This window comes from Anopheles coluzzii, chromosome 2, assembly GCF_943734685.1.
Source record: "Anopheles coluzzii chromosome 2, AcolN3, whole genome shotgun sequence".
Lineage (NCBI taxonomy): Eukaryota > Metazoa > Arthropoda > Insecta > Diptera > Culicidae > Anopheles > Anopheles coluzzii.
In genome coordinates this window covers 113,180,111-113,197,247 of record NC_064670.1, presented here as the reverse complement: position 1 = coordinate 113,197,247, position 17,137 = coordinate 113,180,111, and the positions used below count along the sequence as shown (strand labels likewise).

The following is a 17,137-nucleotide window of genomic DNA, read 5'->3' as shown; positions in this document are numbered from 1 at the left end:
GTGGCTCGAGGGGAGTGGGTTCGTCTATCACCCCACTGCTACCTACTATTTCCGTGGAACACACAGAAGTGGTGTGTGATGTATAACTCAATTTGGATTTAAATTTCATTAGCCCGTGTACGAGAGTGAACTGATGTGACTGAAACCGAGCAAAAGCTATCAAAGTTTGTCGTACCCATGGGGGACAGTGGTGTGTACTCATAGGGTAAATGGGTACGGGAAATTACAGGGTTTTCGAGGATTATATAGACATGTTCAGCGAGTTGTAGATTCGTTCAGGCATATAATAGACTCTTTCAGCGAGATATAGAATTGTTCGGAAGTAGGCGTTGACATGTTCAGCGATTCTGTAGAGCTGTCATTTGTTTTGTTTACACGCTGTGCCGCAGGGTTCAATTTTTCATTCTTAAAAGTCCTAAAAGTAGCTAATAATCATTATCCAAGCTGTTTAATACATAAATTAGTTGAAAAAAGCATATTTTTTCGAAAACCGTTTGTTTACCTTCTGATGAGAATGATCCAACTTGCAGTCCAAGGGGTACGAAAGTGACAGCTCTACAGTATAACCGAACATGTCTACGCCTACTTCCGAACAATTCTATATCTCGCTGAAAGAGTCTATTATATGCCTGAACGAATCTACAACTCGCTGAACATGTCTATATAATCCTCGAAAACCCTGTAAAACATCGCAACGACAAAACGGAGCTCAATGCCGGGTGAGTTAGGTGTTATTTCACCGCCCCAACTTCCCTGAAAGCCCAATTAAACATTCATGATCGATTTCGAATCAATATAAAACCTCGTTCACTGCAAGATGAGAGATTAAAGATTCTAATAGAAGTCCATCCTTTTTACGTCAGTTTCGTAGTAATCGCACTATAGTCTAAATAACTCAGAATTGGTACCGGGACCTTGTTGCTCTTTTGCTCTGGATAGTTACTGCTATTGGGGCACCGTGACCAGGCACCGCCCTACGAAGAACGGTAACGAAGCAAACGAACGACCTACGGGGATTCAGATACGTGCCAGCAGAGGCAGGCACACACACACCCGGATAGGGTTTCTCTCTCAAGGCTCTTTTCGATTCGATTTCTATCACCATAAAAACCAGTGTTTTTGGCTGTACAAGGCACCAACAACAACCAGGCAAAACCGGCATACAAATAAGGCACACCAGGTATGCGCGCAGTATGTGTTACGAGATCAAAATCCTAACCAAGGCAAGTGGCTTCCCTCGATCATCAGCATACACACCAACAATGCACGCTTCTTCTCGGCTGGGGGAGAAGGGAGGATGCTAAAATATTCCAATCCGAGCACGATTATGTTAAAGACTCCCCGTGACGAAAAGCTCAATTCCTGTGAAGCCCCCGCTGGGCGGTAAAAGGGGCCCCCAGAATGCCCTTCGGTGGGACCACGATGGGAGAGAATATTGTCTACCAATTTCACCGACACAGACAGAAAAGGACAGAGAGAGAGAGAGAGAGAGAGAGAGAGAGAGAGAGAGAGAGAGAGAGAGAGAGAGAGAGAGAGAGAGAGAGAGAGAGACCTGAGACCAATCAAGATACCGGGCCGACCTGTGTGTCCCACAGGGAGTACCACTGGATAGAAATCCGCACAAAAGCTTGGTACATACCCTTCAAGGAAAATGAAGTCTCGGAATCTGTAGGGAGAAGCCAGTCTGGCATGAAAAAAGGTGACGGCATACACACGCACACCCACCGACACACGGTAATGGAAAAACGAAATTGAGCAACAAAAAAGGTGAACAGAGAAAGAGAGAGATAGAGAGCAGGGTGTGTGTGTGTGTGTGTGTAAAGCCCTCGCTCAGTGCACACCAAGGTCGGGGCAAAAGAATTTGTAATACCACCGAGAAAATCGTCATAATCTTGTGCCGGCATTTTCCGCTCAACAAACGACCGTTTTCTCGGGCATTTCTCGCCACCCCTGCTGAAGCCCCTGCTTTGGCAGGCACACCGATTTTTCGCTCGATTCGCCGTGATTTGGTGGACCATGAACAAGCAGAGAGAGGGACACCACCGAAGAGTGTGTTGTGCTGTGTGCGCGCTTCTGCTACGGCTGTTCGGGGTTTACACCTTCTCAATCCCTCCTCTTCGTCCTGCCACCCTCAACCCACACAAAGTTGTAAAAAAGGGCTTTTTTCTTTCGGTTTGCACTTCTTTTGTTCTGGCTTTTCAAAAACCTGCTGCTCGTCGTCGTCGTCGTTCGCTTCTCCGTTTGCGTAACGTTTTTCTTCCCGCAGGCAAAGCTCAAATGCTGCCTATACGGTAGGAAGATGGTACGACACGGCAGCAACAGTAGCGCTTCGACTACTGGGTTTGGATATGGCAAGACATGGCTGTGAAAAATGCGCAACTTGTGCAAGAAAGCAGTGTGTGTGACTCTGCGCGAGACTGTCGGCAGCTGGCAGCAGAGCCGTCGTCGAGAAGAACAGGCACACACACACACACACAAGGCGCCCTCTCTCTTAAGCAGCGTAAGAGTTGCATCTCCTCTTGGTAGCGGAATGCAATAGCAATATTAATATCCCAAGGTACCAACAACTCCATATTTCGCCTTGTACACTTGCCAGTTACGCTTGTCTTGCCAGTGGCAAGAGAGACGTGTAGAGCCAGGGCTAGGAGAAAGGAATCCGTCTGATGGATAACTAACAAATCGGCACCTCAAAGCACCCATTCATTGGCTCTGAAGCTACAGCATCGCAACAGTCCGGAGTGTGTCAGGATCGCTTCCAGCGTCAGCCGCCGGTGGCTGTATTCATGGGAATGAATCCCAAGCCCATGGGAAGATGCAAGACGCCGGGGACGAACGAACGAACGAACGATTCAGAAAAGAAAGGCGAAACAATTTTTCATCGGTAACTTTGATTGATCTCGGCCCGGACCGTTCGATGGGTTGATTCAATCGGTGATGGTGGAAATAAAGACGCTTACTGGGGAGATGATGCTCTTCTTGGCATTGGTCACCCCAAAGAAGGTTATTTAAGGCGTCTTCCCACACCCGGAGAGCGCATCGCGCGTTCGTACTCTCGTGCAACTCCGTGCCTATAATGACAAAAACTTTGGAGGTTGCTAAATTGTACAGTAAATGTTGTATACTTTGTAACTTTGGACCTTAACGTTACATACTTTATGAGAGAAAGCAAACCGCTCCAAAAACACCAGCCGGGACCCAACAAAATGGAAGAAGACTCTCTGCGTGCAGCAATGTTCCAAACGGTGCGAGTTCACAAAACACCATCGCGCGGGCGTTCCGGTGGTACCAACTTGCCATAAAATCTCCACTTTTATAATCTCTTCTGCATCGTCATAGCAGCACCCGCAGCCTATTTGTAGCTTCAATGCTTTTTTTTTGTTGCGCTCTTTCCCTTTTCTTCTCGCTGGCGGCCGAAGACGTCCAAGACGGCCGGGACACACCATGTTTATTTTCTTTTTGCCACTTTTGCCACCAAATACTTCGCTGTATGTGGAGGAGAGCTAGTCCTATCTAGAGCTGGAGACTCCGGGAGAGCAAGACATTCCCCGTAGCTGTGTGTGTGTTGCGCGGTGGTAAAGCGCTACCGTTTGCAACTGCTGCTTCCGTGGCGCTACACGATACACCGCGCCGGGCCTGGCTGCTAATCTCATAATTTCATGACAATTTAGCATAATATTGTTCACCACCGCCTGCTTTTTTCCCCCCTTGCACTCTCTTTCAGCTCAACAATCTCACACCACATCTTGCCCCCTGTAGAGGTTTGTGGTTGGTGGGCAGACTGACTGACCCGGGTGGCACGAAGCGCGAAAGCATCTCAGAGCTAGCAAATTTCAACTCAATCTACTGTAAACAAGCAGACAGCTTGGGGAAAACACAGAAAAACTCCCTTTTCTGCCTGCCTCAATAACAATCTTTCTCGCTCTCGCTCCACCAACGACCTCTCCAGAGAGCTCGGAGCACGGCCTGTCTCCAAGGGAGCCGCATGCCTATAAAGCCAGGCGTGCAGTAACAACGGCACAGCCCTCGCCACTCACCGTCGGACACGTTCGGGAATGTGCCTCACTCACGCGAACGCAGTGATGAAGCAAAACGCCAACGAGGGAGCACAAAAAAAAGCGGGGAATAATAGAGACACAGATGACTTTTTTCTGTGCTTTGGGCTTTCGCTGTTATTTTTATATTTCTTTTGCTATATCGTTTGCTTGGGGAGATCTGTTGGACAGCCATGCAAAGTAATGCTCTACAACTACACCGTGGATGGAGAGTGCCATCCCCTACTCGGACCAACTCGGAGTCCCTCTTTTGCGCGCTCTCTCTCTCTCTCTCACTCTATCGGTGCACTATAATGACACATCGCCCAGCTACCAACGAGAAGAGGCACACACAGAGACATAAACATAAAAATAAAATGACGGTAACAAAAAAGAAAAGAAAAGAAAGAAAATCCATGACAATCTTCCGTACGTACCGATGGGGAGATGGAGTAGTAGTATGTTCGGTTTCCCCGGTACCATAGCAAAACGGGAAGCAGCGGTTACTAGATTTAGAGAGCTGGCAGTATTTTTCACCCCTAAAACAAGACCCATCACTGCTACAACTCTCCAACCTCTGTATATTTCTTTATTTTGTTTTGTCTTGGCTGTTCCGAAAGCAATACAACAAGACAGGGCAACCTGCAAGCTGTGCTCGCTCTTCCTCCTCCTCCTCCTAGTCCGTCCGTATCCTTCACGATGTAGATGGCACCACTCTCGGTTCGCGGGATTAATGCGTCATCCATCCCCGTTTATTTTATTTGTGTACGCGCGTTTGTTGTCGTTTTATTGTTATTGCTATTGTTTTGTTTCGCTTTTCTTTTATTATTGTGACACACCGATGACAACTGTATCATCTCATCTCAGAAGGGTGTGTGTGTGTGACAGGGACGGTATGTCCCGGTCACGTTTACTGCCCCATCGCTTCTCGCTTCTCTTGCGAACAATTCGCATCAAGGCGCGAACGCGAAAAGACGTTCTCTGTGGGGCGCTCCTCTCTGCACACACACACACCTTTGGGTTGTTATTGTTACTTAAGATATATTTACGAGACTGCAGCGGAATTAATGTCACCTCACTCTACCACACTACCCCGAAATCATGTTCCATGCTTTCTTCGAGTGCACGAGAGACGATGTCGTCTCTCCCGGGCGTCTTCTGTCCCTGCCTGTATCCCAGCAATCTGTCACGCGATTGCCCCCCCCCCCTCTCTGGCGGTAAATCATTGGCCCCACTCTCGGTTGTTGTGCCGTCTACCAACTTACAAGCGCACCGGCGGTCGTTATGGTGGCCCCCTTGGGTCGATGCACGTGAGTGGGTGTAGGTGAGTGGGTGTAGGTTCTTCGCTCGTTGAGCAGCAGTTGAGCGCGCTCGTTGCTGCTTCTGCTGCTGCGTTTCAACCAATTAGTGTCGTGTCGAATATTTTACGGACTGCTGGCGTTTTGGCACCGTGTCGTGCCTTTCCCCTTCCCGCCTGCGCCTTGGCCGAGCGCCTAATGGGCAACACAGAGCACCGGTAAACGAAACGGTCGGTGTGTTTGTTGACCGGAGGTGACCAACAACAAAAGCCAACCCCCCTCCGCAGGTGGTGTGTATTGATTTTCGAAAGCTTGCCAACGCGCACAGAAACATGGGTGTTGGCAACGGAAATCTTATCTACCCTTGCCGCCGCTGTCGCCGGTTTGTTGTACCGTAATGATTACAATGTCCATAAATCAATGCCTCAATGTCTCGCGCGCACTCGCGGAACGGCGATGATCGCTTACACGGCTGAACAGATGGGCTGCTGAGCGAAGGGGCAATAGGGGAAGAGGAATGGGAGGTATTTTGGGGCTGCGCAAATCAAAGTTGAGCTCTAAGCGCAGGGAGGCTACAGAGAGAGAGAGAGAGCACGGACTGCTTCTGTTTTGATCCGGTTCGAAGGACTAAAACGTACTAGCGTGGTAGCGCAGCGGCCGGCTTCCCAACCAATTTCCTGCCGGAAGTTTCAATTTAATGCAGAATAATTAATGCTCTAATCGCTGTTAAATGCAAACAGAGCGAGAGGGAGAGAGAGAGAGAGAGATATACACTCATCCAGTTGAATGGAGTTGATACAAAAAAAAACGCTGCTTCTTTTAAATAATTACGAATAAAAGCACAACAACAGCAGCAAACAGAGAGTAACCGAAACTCGCTAAAAGCGGAACAACCATATTAATTGCACCTACAAACGCACAAGTTACACCTAATCAACACGCAGCGGGTGAAGAGAATGGAAATATGCCGGATATACAACAGCAAAAAGTAGAGAGAAAAAAAACTCCACAGAGCGCTCCCCCATCCCCTCTAATTATCTCGCGCTTTTAATTGTTTTCTATCCAACCATTTTCATCGCCTTCCCACACACACCCCCTCCATCATACCCCTTCATCATCATCATCATCTCATCGCCAACAAAATGGGTATGAAATCGAGGAGCAGAAACACACACACACACACTTACACAAGCGCACACCATCGAGCTGAAAAATGAGCTGTTAATAATAATTGGAAAATTGTTTTCCTTCTCCCCATGCCGTGTACCAACCACCAACCACCCCCAACCCTCAGCAACATTAACACAGAGCCGGAAAAAGGTTCACACGTTTGGGGGGGTGGGGTGAGGGTGGCTAGATACACTTCTTTGTTTCTGTTGGTAGTATTCATTTTTAACAAATTTCCACCCTTGTATTTTTTTGTTGTTGTTGCCTTCCACCTCTTCTGCCTCCCTCTATTTTGGAACCACCACCAACAATTAATCATTTCGATGGCCACTACCAGCACACTCTGCTGTGCTGGAAAAAGTGGGGGAGGGGGTGGGGGACAGGAATTTAGCGGATGGTAAAGAAGCGAGGCAAAATGGTCGGTGTGTGTGTGTGTGTGTGTGTGTGTGTGTGTGTGTGTTGTAACATGTTGCAAACGCACCGAACCAACCAACAACAACACATCAACACCGAAGCCATCCAAATCCGATTATAGCACCGGTGAAGCGTTAACTACACCACCCTCCGCCCGACCAATTTCCAACATTCCTATTGCTGGAAAAACAAGCGTACGTATGTGTGGGTGTGTGTGTTTGTTTGTGTGGCCAAAGCACAAAACTGTAACATATCTTATGCACGGTTTAACAAAGCGCGATAATAACACTCCGAGTGCAAGTGTTTCCAATTTTGTAAACTTACCTTCGTGCTTTTTTCTTGCTTTCCCTCTCTCTCTCTCTCTCTATGTAATGTAACCTTCCGGACAGAAGCAGCAAGAGGTTGGTTGTGTGCTATGCCGTACGAGCGCTGCGACGTCTATGTCTCCATTGTTCTGTAATTAGAATAAAACAAAGACATTTATAATTAAACGGTTTGTTTTAACGCGGAAAGGGAAAAGTGAAATTAATTTAGAGCTAAAATGGGTTGATTTTGTTTCTCTCTGTGCCTTTCATTATTCATATTGCACCACACAGACGCCAACGGGCACAAGAGGCTGGGACAAACATCCGGCAATAATGCAATTCGGGCATGATTAAATAATTCGAATCGATTTAATTCAATTACACCTCAACAAACGGCCATACGGTCCCATATATCGCATGCGAATGATATTTTTTCTCTCTCCTTTCCTATATCTATATTTCGTTCTCGATGCCATTTCCCTGCATCGGACACAGACTAAGAGAGAGAGAGAGAAAGAGAGAGAAAGAGAGAGAAAGAGAGAGAGAGAGAGAGAAAGAGAAAGAGAGAGAGAGAGAGAGAGAGAGAGAGAGAGAGAGAGAGAGAGAGAGAGAGAGAGAGAGAGAAAGGTCGTCATCAATTTTTGGTAAACCTAGGGGTGAACATGAGCTTCGACATTGATTTTCCACTTGGATAGCGGCGGTATCCTGCGCGAAGATCGACATCGGAAAACCCTAGATTTGTGCAGAGCAAACTGTTGTGTTGTGTGCAAAATCCACCGCACATACACACACACACATTTGGCTATTCCATCACCCTCCCACCACTCCGTGAGCAATTTAAATTTGAAAAATGATTTTTCACGCCCGTTTTGATCCAGCGAAATGTTCACAAATCTGCATACTACTCGCGGGGGTTCTATGCACACTAGAGCGTATAGGCAAACAAATCCGTCCGAAGGGGGACTTTTTTTTTGCTGCCTACTCAATTCATCCCGACAGGAAAATCTGTTTTCTATCTACAGAAAAAAACCATGAGGCATTTTCACAGTCACACAAACAGTGATCATACTCAATTGTACATTCTGATTTGTGGATGTGGATGTCGGCCGAGAATGATTCATTAGTAAAAACTATCTTTTCACGCACAAACTAACATACAACATTCCACCTTCACAGACACACGCACACACACACACACACACACACCAACATATGCATTTAACAGCATATTTTTCCAATAATCCCTCACGAGTTTCCCCACCGGAAGGAATGCAGGCAGGCAGAATGCACCTCTAAAAACGATTTGTGTGTTTGTGTGCGCGATGGTGGTGGTCGTTGGTTCAGCTTTCCGATTTCGAGCGCTGATGGTTTTTGGCAACCTACCCTGAATGTAGCCCACTTCTCTCCACTGCACCACACCAACTCCCACCCACCTGACCCCCATTCACGGCCTGGTGCTAATTCGTTCCGGTTTCCGCTTTTTCTACCGTCGGGCTTTTGCTGCTGTTAGTAGTGTTGCTGTTTGTGGGTTGCACTGATCGTGTGAACTATTTCATAATAAAGCGAACTGCACACACAGCGAACCTTTCTCGCCACCCACCGACGACCCCCCCCCCCCATTGGGTGGGGTGGGAAGGTGGTGGAGTTTATGGTCGTGCGGTGTTTATATTTTTGGAACGCAGTCTCCCCCTACCCCGGGCGCGCCAGTTTTGAAGCGTGGAGTTTGCAAATGCAACGACGAATATGCAACCGTGATCCAAAGTGCGCCGATCGAGTGGCTGGGGCCGTACTTGCTGGAACGTAGCCCAAATTAAATTGGTGTCAATCAATTTCGAATACCGGCTCCCCTTTTTGGTGCCCGGGCCAACTAGACCCCATCCCGTTCCCTGTCCCAGAATGATGTCGAAGAAGTACAATATGTTTCAGCGCGCCAGCACACGCCAGAGCACCGCGCGGAATGAACTGGTGAAGGAATAATCGATTAGCCCGAGAGTTTATTACGGACCGAGGAAGCTTTTTGGGGAAAAAATAAAATAAAATTATAAATCAATTACGCTTCCACACGGCGGCAGCTAAAATGGAGCAAAGCGTTCGAGTTTGTTGTGTTAATCGACACGTTTCATCGGAGTAATAAACGAAATGCACGGGGAAGAGTTGCGATTTAGCACGGGCGTTGTTGCTGTTGGCATGTTCAAAGGTCTATTTTTATACCTCTCACACCAACACACACACACACACACACACACATGACAGAATTCCCTTCAACAACCACACAACATAATCAAACCTGAGAGAGTGATTGCTCAAATTTGATTCTACATGCTGCACTAACTCATTTAAACCGATCGTTCCTCCTGCTTTGCTCAACAATCTGGCCGGAAAATTGTTCGAAACTCTTGTTCCGTGCGATTTCATTCGAAACGAACGCACACACACACACACTTCCGTTTTCCGGCTTTGCTGCTGGTGCCACCACTCCCCTATTTGGGGTCATTCATGCGTTGTCGTTAGGGACAGGATTCACGCAGGATTATACATAATCGGCTAACTGTGCAGCTGCTGCTGCTACTGCGGCTACTGCTAGCATCCCCCCCCCCCCCCATCGATACCGGAAGAGGATTGAATTTTGGAAAGAAAAAAGGTGCATCTACCTCTATGCACCAAACATGCGGCTCTAGGTTATAGGGAAAATACACTCGAAAAAGATAATACGAGCACGAGCCGACGAGTGGACGATTCGTTGCGATTCGATACACATTTTTTTCCAATGGTCTTTTTTCCAATGGGAAAACCAGGAGCAGCTAGTGGAGAAGATATTTTTTGTACCTATCATCATGGTTTGTCTATCGAGATGGGTTGAAATACTCTTTCAACTACGACTCGGGGTTTTTGCTGTAGAGAGCATAGCTTTTGAGGATGTTGTTAGGGATTCCCCTACCTCAGCGAATTTGTTCTTCTGTTTTTTGTTATTTTCGTTGTGTGTTGCATCATTTTTTTGTTGCTACCGGAAACATCACCACTTCACTATGTTTGAGGGATGCCGATGCCGAAACTTGTACGTATCTTTTATAAATGCAACCGCCGTGTGTTCTGCCCATTTTTTGTTGGCACCTCTCGCATTGCAATCCTTTTTTTCATTTCGGCCCCTCGAGAGAAGTTTTCACTCGATCGAACATACCATTTTTCGGAACCGATGGCTATCAGGGCCGGATGTGAAAGAGCGCTAGAAGAGAAAAAGGTAACAAAACCAAACGGACAACGCTCTCGAGGATGAAATCTATCCCGCACCTAACAAAAAAAAAAAAAAACAATGTGTCTTGCAAAAAAGAGGAAACCAAAAAGGCCATAGAAATAAAAGGGGTAGCAACCCTTGTACAAAACAGACACACGACATACCGGGGTTGAAACTGTGTCCCGGGGAGTCCTTGTTGATGACGTCCCGCGCGTGTATAACTCACGTATACGTTGAAAGAGCTCAAGTAAGTACTCTAAATCTTTTTTGTTTTATTTCCCCGGTTTTCGAGCTGGCTTCCGCTGGCTGTCAATCTCGGTTACCGATCAACTACTACCGGAAGGTGGATGCACCGCCGCCAAGACTCTCGCTCTCTTTTACAACGCCAACAATCACAGCGCGCGCCAGAGCTGCTTCTCGCTTACCGACAGGACGACAGGGTGCGCCGCCATCAAATAAAACTCATAAAAACATTTTCTAAAAAGAAAAAATGGAAACATCAAATCAGGAAACAAATAGGGAGGAAAAATCTCGCTTGCTCGTCCCAAAACCACACAAACGTGAAGGGAGCGAAACACACACACATACGGTGAAAATAGCGAACAAAACGGTACTTGAACATCGGAATCACTCCCGGGTGATGACTGTTTTGATAAGATTATAAAAAGAAATGGAGCTTCGCGTAGAGTTGGTTGGTTGTGGTGTGGGTGTTGTATGCCAAGCGGATTTTCCTACCCACATATCCGTGGGAGCAGCGAGAGAGCGAGGGAGAGAAAGAGCACTCGAGTGGTTCTCTGGTCGACGATGTGTTGTGGCGCGTCGGCAGCGTTTGCCTTTTCGTTATGCTGCCGAGTGGCAGCACACCAACACACACACACACACACACACACACACACACACACACAGATCTTCCGTTCGCTGTTCACATCCATCCATCCAACTTGCTTTATCTATTACGACTGTATAAAACGTAATAAAAAAAAACCAACAACCACCCCCCAACAGTATGGGAACGGGGGGGGGGGGGGGGGGGGGGGAATGAAGGAAAAGCAAACGCTCTTTTCCCCGACGCTACTAAAATCCGTGTTTAACACTTTGTTATTTTTCTGTGACAGCGAAAGCTTTGTCGGATTTTCACCGTCGGCGGGTTTCTGAGGTTCGGGGAAGTTGATTTTATTTGAGCGGAAAATGACACATACCACCTCCCTCGTCCTCCCGTAAACCACTCACCCCTTTTATTGCAGCAAGGGATCGCTGCCGCACACAGAAATTTCACACCTTCTTGCTTCAAGTGGAGTGTTATTTTATATATATTTGCGAGCAAGCGAGAGCAGCATGTGACAGGCAGACAGCTCTAGAGGCAAGGTTATCCCTTTTATAGGGTACTTTTTCAAGCAATGAATTACATTAAATTGCAAAAGGATATTTTTAAAGCTTGGAACAAAAAGCGACACCTTTGGCAAGGCGATTTTATAATAAAGATATTCATCTGATCACTGTGGCAAAGCATTGTCAGCTGTACAATCGCTCAAGCCGGTTTAAATGGAAATATTGGTTTTTAAAGGAACTTAAGAGAAAGAGAAAAAGAGAGAAACCTCACATCACTTCAATAAAGCACACCAAACACATACACACTCGACTCCCCAACTGCAACCTGATAAACAACAAAGTACGCCAAATAAACAAACATTATCACACCAATTGCATCATAATCATTCGTGCTATTGGGCCACCGCCTTTTCAAATGAAGAACACTGGATTAAGCGTACCACATCGCATCGCATACTGCCCTCTAATCGAATCCGATCCGGCCACAACCGTCCACGGGCGAGATGGCACGAAACGGCACCAAAACGTTCCACAGACACATTACCGTTCCCGTCAAACGGGTTTTTTGCTGATCGATTTCGACTACTTTTTTGGCACGCCACGCTCGAAGTACGAGTGTCACGTACAGAGGTTGCTCGCGCATTTCATCCCCAAAACTCCCTCCCCCTCTCTACTGCAACATACAACGAGCGAACGAACGGACGAATGAAGTGATTTATTGAAGCGAATCGATTCTTATCGCGTGTCATGACGTACACTCCTCCTCCCCATGGGAGGGAGGTTGGGGTTGGGGCAGCAGTTCATCATCGTGCCTTTGCTGGGATGCATCACACACTCAGCGGAGGGTTGCGTGTGTCTAGTGGTGTGCTCGCTGGAGCGCTCTCCCTCGATTCCAATCCGATTACGACTATTGTTAGTACGAATCGAAACCCTTTAGTTCCGCCCAAAACCGTCCAGAGTCGGAGTCGTCCTGTGTTAGCTGGAGTCGGGCGGAGTCGGAGTCTCCCAGAGTTGTCCGAAGTCATCTGGGGTGTTTTTTCGCTTGGCGTATGCAGACCTTTCTTTCTACGAATAACGGTTTGAGTGGACCGGAGACAGCAAGAATTAATGTCAGAAATGCCTGACCATAAAAACATTGTCTCCGGCCGACTTTGGACGGCCCTGATTCCAGTAAACTTCGATCTCGGACCACTTTGGATAACTTCGGATGACTCCGGATGACTCCGGATGACTCCGGATAACTTCGGATGACTCCGGATGACTCCGGATGACTCCGGATGACTCCGGATGTCTCCGGATGACTCCGGATGACTCCGGATGACTCCGGATGACTCCGGATGACTCCGGATGACTCCGGATGACTCCGGATGACTCCGGATGACCTCGGATGACTCCGGATGACTCCGGATGACTTTGGATAACTCCGGATGACTCCCGATGACTGCGGATGACTTAGGATAACTCCGGATGACTCCCGATGACTCCGGATGACTCCGGATGACTCCGGATGACTCCCGATAACTCCCGATGACTCCGGATGACTACGGATGACTACGGATGACTACGGATGACTACGGATGACTACGGATGACTCCGGATTACTCCGGATAACTCCGGATAACTCCGGATAACTCCGGATAACTCCGAATAATTCCGGATGACTCCGGATGACTCCCGATGACTCCCGATGACTCCCGATGACTCCGGACGACTCCCGATGACTCCGGATGACTCCGGATGATTTCGAATGACTCCGGATGACTCCGGATGACTCCGGATGACTCCGGATGACACCGGATGACACCGGATGACTCCGGATGACTCCAGATGACTCCGAGACCGGCCGACTTCGGACGATTCTGGATGACTCCACACAATTCCAAAACGGCTCCGGAAAATGCTGGACGGACCTACCTTCCGGAGTCCATTCCGTATTTTTGAAAGCTTTACCCATCACTAGTGTGTACGAAAAGCGCCCATGCGCGCCATCAACATCATCATCGTGTACCTCATTTCACCCAAGAGTGCGAGGAGAAACGTCAGTCGCTCATTTCATCCCTCTCTATTTTGAAATACACTGCTCGCGGCTGTTAATGTGTGCAAGAACAGGGAAATAATGATGACCCACACGGCCACCACCAACCATCCAACATACTACGACGCAGCCTAGAGAACGAAACTCGCTTATCCCCCGGGGGGGTTTGTGGTTTGTCCGAAATGGGCAGGAAGCCACATTCACACCGCGGGACAATTCCACCACACAAAAGGGAGCAGACAGGGACGTTTATCGATTATCAGCATCGCCAACATCATCATCATCATGCCTGGGAGGGTGGCCAAGGCGCACACACATGTGTTAGGCGCATCCTGTAGTGCACACACAGAACGGGAGAAAGTGCTGGTGTTGATATGCATTGAAATAATTGCACCAAACCACACACCACGGCTCCACGGCAGGTCAGTGGTGATGATAGTGCAGCAAATTATCGCAAATACTCATTAATCGCATACCAGATGATTACTGGATGTTGTGCTGGTGCATGGTGCTTCGAACGGCGACAAAGCAGTAGCGCACAGGATGACAACACGCCTCCTCTCCTAACAGAGACCGTACATCCCATCCATAAAACATAACCTGCTAACACTGAGAGAGCGATTTGTGCTGGTGCATAATACACCGTTCATGAACACGCACACCGTGGATGAATGGGGTATTAAATTACTCCCGAAAAAGCTCATAAACTGAGGGATATGATACAGGCCCTGTTGGACATTGTGGCATTATTCCCTCCTCAGAGCAGCTTGTCAAACTCATAGGAGCGACAACTTCAACCAGGGCCGGTATAAATAGAGCGCGTCTTCTCGTTTCGCAATCGCGTTCAATTATCAGCGCGTACAAGGTTATCGCGCATTGCTTGACTCCCTTAATTAGACCCTCGTGCGCGCACGCTGCCCTGAAAATAGCAACAAATTAACAGACACAATCGATTCGATTGCAGAGGGAGAGAAGAAACCGCTTGACACCTTTACCGCGTTAAGGCTGTTCACGAAAGGCACACACATATTGCGAGAAAAAAAACGTGATAATCCAACACGCAATACAACCACACACACACACACAGGGGGGGCAAAAAAGAAAAGCAACTTAAATCACAACTTCGGTAGGCCGCATAAAAGCGTCATGTTTTTGATTACGACCCACACGACCCAACAAACACAACAAACACGACCACATTTCGGAAAGGGATTGTTGACTTAAGGGGGCACCCTTTTAATTTTTTTTTTTACTTCTCTTCTTTTCTTTCTCCGATAACACGCGTTTCCCTACTGTAACGTGCAGCCACGCCGGTGTCGATCAATCGGTAAGCCATCGGTCAATATTAAAAAAGTGAAAAAATAATCGTAATTAAACACTGCCGAACGTTGATAAGAGCTGTGTTTAAGAAAGGTTGCTACTGCGGTGTGCACACAGCTGGAGGAGGCGAGGACGTCGTTTGACGTCATATCTTGCTTGCCGCCCACAGACCACCCCTTGCACACGGCGGTGCGAGAAAAAATGCGGTAAGAATCTTGAGTAAAGCAAGAGGAAAAAAGCGAAAGCCATCCCGCATCTCCGTAACGCAGCAAAGGAATGAATAAATCGAACGCATCTATACATCGAGGAGCAGACGGGAAACCCCTCCCTAGAATGAAAATGAAAAAATGAAGTCCAATGAATTGGCTTCGATCAATTTCGAAACGAGTTCATCAATCAAAACCCCAGCGCCGGCACAGTCCCGGGCCAACCCCGTGGGTGTGCATATCACCCTCGCCACGGGTAAAATGCCCGGGGAGTGTTGTGTATCGTCAATTGATTGGCATTTGGATGGGAAAGGGAACGGTCCCTCTTCTACCAAACGAGATTCGCGCTTCAACCTTCTTCGCAGTGTCATTGTAATGCCCGCAGCAGCAGCAGCAGCAGCAGAAACGATGTCCTTTTGCACCCGAAGGGCATGAAAATGGGAAAATTAAATTGGGTAAAGTACCCCCCGTGTTTCGCCCAGCTGCAAGAGCGCACAAAGCTGCTCGTCGTCCGTTACACGAGCAGTAGTTATCGGTTGTTACGATGAAAAATTAATTCCATTCCGACTCCAATTTGGCCAACAAAAACGCGGAGAAAGTCAACTTCCCCCCAGAGGGGGGGGGGTTTGTCGAAGTTTGTCGACTAAGAAAAGCGGAAGGAAAAGTTCAAATCGTACCGACTCTCTATACTCTTCGGTCTCTTAAACCAAAACTCCACACTGTTGGGAAGAGGGCGGCCCTGAGAAGGATGTGTGTTTTCAGTCCGTGCAGTGTGCGGCATCCTCAACCGGAACCGAAACTGCACACCACCCAACCTCCGCCCCTCGCACTAGAGCTTTTCTAATTGATCCAATTAGTAGCGAAGTAATCCTCCTCCGTTTTCCTGTTGTTGGCAAATCAGATGCGAGCGAGCGCAAACAAACGGAACGCAATGGAATAGAGATTTAAGTGCTGAGATAAGGGGGAGTCGACGACGACGAACGGGGCTGAATCACGTAATGAATCACGGATCAGTGCGCGCACCCTCTGCTGGAGGTATTGGTCGGTGTACTACTTATTGCACCGTGATAGTGGATGAAAAATTTAACACACACACACACACGGACCTTCGGCCCATGAAGCAAATGGAACAAGCACCACCACACCGTACACTCTAACAGTATCGACGCAACTAATCAAAAGAACACTATATATCTTTATCTGTATGCGTGTTTGAGTGCTGGGGCGGCTGTGTTTCGCTGTGTTTATTGACACTAAAAGCTTCTCCAAACGTTCGAACAACCCGATCGTAAACTAGTCATCTTCAGTGCACCACACCGTGGCGTGGTGTGTTCGAGGGAGTGGAAGAGATTGTGTGAGGCGCACGGCTGATTGTGTGTCCGATGGGGTCGTATTTTGCTCATGAAAGTTTCATATACCTTATACACTCAAGATGCTCACACACGCTGTGTTTGTACGGCTCGCAGTGCCATTGCATTGAAACACAGTAGCAATTTCAACTTCATGGCCTTCGTTGCTCGCAGCTCAAACTCGCAGCTCAAGCTCAATCAGATAGATGAAGTTGTTCGGTGTCTCGTTCGGCGCTATAGGAAAACATTTTCCAATGGTTTAATTTCAGATATGATTCGTCGTAGTAAAAGCAGCTACCAGCAGTAGCAGCAGAAGCAGTTGCGACGAGTAAGAGAGGATCAATCAATAAACAAACACTGCCGAGAGGAGTCGGTGCCTCGTCCTGCTGCTTCGTTTCCTTGCGACACCGCTCGGTACCACCACTCAAGCAATCGTTAGTGTCATGGAAGC

General features: G+C 47.8%; 1 protein-coding gene across 7 annotated transcripts in view; it reads right to left on the bottom strand.

Moving 5' to 3' along the window:
* The window catches only part of LOC120950001 (mucin-19), a 108,869-nt gene that overhangs the window by 50,943 nt on the left and 40,789 nt on the right, over positions 1-17,137 (bottom strand). For all 7 annotated transcript variants that reach the window (XM_049607092.1, XM_049607093.1, XM_049607094.1 and 4 more), the window contains exon 3: positions 7,235-7,364. The gene's annotated coding sequence lies outside the window, so the exon portion shown is untranslated. The remainder of the gene's footprint in view (positions 1-7,234; positions 7,365-17,137) is intronic.